The following is a 1,703-nucleotide window of genomic DNA, read 5'->3' as shown; positions in this document are numbered from 1 at the left end:
AGGAGATCAACGATTCGACCCCCAGTCGATAATAAATGTGTTGTATAGATCTATTGTCGATTTTTAAAATTTCTGTTTTGTATGGCACTATATTATATACACGTTTTCAATTAAAATAAAATAAACTTGCATCAATGTCTGTTATACAGACAAAGAACATTTAAAAAATGAGCGCATAGCACTGTATTATAGATATCATAATATTCCACGATAGAGACAATATTATTATTTGTTCAGTCAAAAACAAATCTTAAATTCTATAACTATCAATCAATAAGAATTTAAAAGACCATTTGTTGAATATGTATAATACAAAATTTGAGCAAGAGAAGGTAAACAGTAAACTGGAGTGATCAATGGAAACCAAGCACAATATTGTGTCAAAGGGAAACAACCACAATAATTGCTTAGCTTAGCAGAAAATTAGATGGATTATTTCCCTTTGATTAATTAATCCAATGCGCAATGCAAAACTGGATAGGTTGTACATGTATTATCAAAAGTAATTGATTAATTTTTTAGCCTGATATTCACAGTTAGTAAGACTTTGTTAAAAGTTCTTGTCACTGATTTTTTTTCGTGTCAAAGCTCACTCTTTCCAAATTATTACATGACAGAGTGCTTAACTAAATTAACTAAATTTCACACCCCCTAAAAAAATCAAGCATAAAACAACAACAAAAAATAAATAAAACAGAATACAACAAAAAACTACAAAAAAACAATTAAAAATAACCAAAAAAAAAAAAAAAAGAAAAAAAACCCCAACTCATTCTATTACGCTATTCAACTGTCCTCACATAAACAATAATAAAAAACTCCATTAATTTCCAAATTTTCAATCGTTTCTTTAAAATATTCGTTTAATAATTTAATATTTAGGCCCAAAACGACGAGCATTTATTTGCATACACGTCGCTCAAAAACATTAGTGAGATATTCAAATACAGCCAAACTAGCTTATAACAAAATCAATCAAAACTAGATAGTCGTGTTATTCGGATGTTCTCTTCTTCAAAAAGCAAAAAGAATTCGAATTTAAAATCATCGTAGACAGCAATGCAATTTGTATAGTAAATTCGATACCTAAACCGCAAGCCAGTTTGTTTGTCTCTTGAAGCCGTGGGTTCATTATAATATTCCTCATTTTTTAATGTCAAAAATTGATAATAAGGGAACAAAGACATTATGGTGAAAGTGAATACCAAGCTGCTATAAGGTGTGGACTGAAATAAGTAATGTATAAATGATGAATATAACAGCTTAAGGAAAAAAAAGGACAGAATACCAATTATGGATCGCTTTGGGACCAAACGCTTTGTAAGTCGTCTGTTCGAATTTTACTAACGTTTTTTCTTTTTTTTTTTTTTTTTGTTATTGGCTGAATAATGATTTTGAGTCCTTAACGTTCCGTTTCTTTCTTTTTCTTTTTTTTTGTTTTTGTTGTTTTTGTTTTTCTTTTCTTCATATTTTTGTTTTTCTTGTTGTTTTTTTTTTTTTTTGTTTTCTTTTTTTGTTTTCTTTTTTTTGTTGTTGTTGTTGTTGAGGCCGTTATATTCATTTTCTACAAAACGTATGCTCTGTTTTCACAAATTATGTTGTTGCATTCCGAACATTCACCAACAAACAAAAGGGTATGGGCTATTCACCAACAAAGGCGTATGGGCTATTCACCAAGAAACAAAGGTGTATGGGTTATTCAC

This window comes from Berghia stephanieae, chromosome 1 (genome assembly GCF_034508935.2).
Source record: "Berghia stephanieae isolate SIO BIC M18660-M18661 chromosome 1, UCSD_Bste_1.3, whole genome shotgun sequence".
Classification (NCBI taxonomy): Eukaryota; Metazoa; Mollusca; class Gastropoda; order Nudibranchia; family Aeolidiidae; genus Berghia; species Berghia stephanieae.
Note: the sequence above shows the minus strand (reverse complement) of the source record.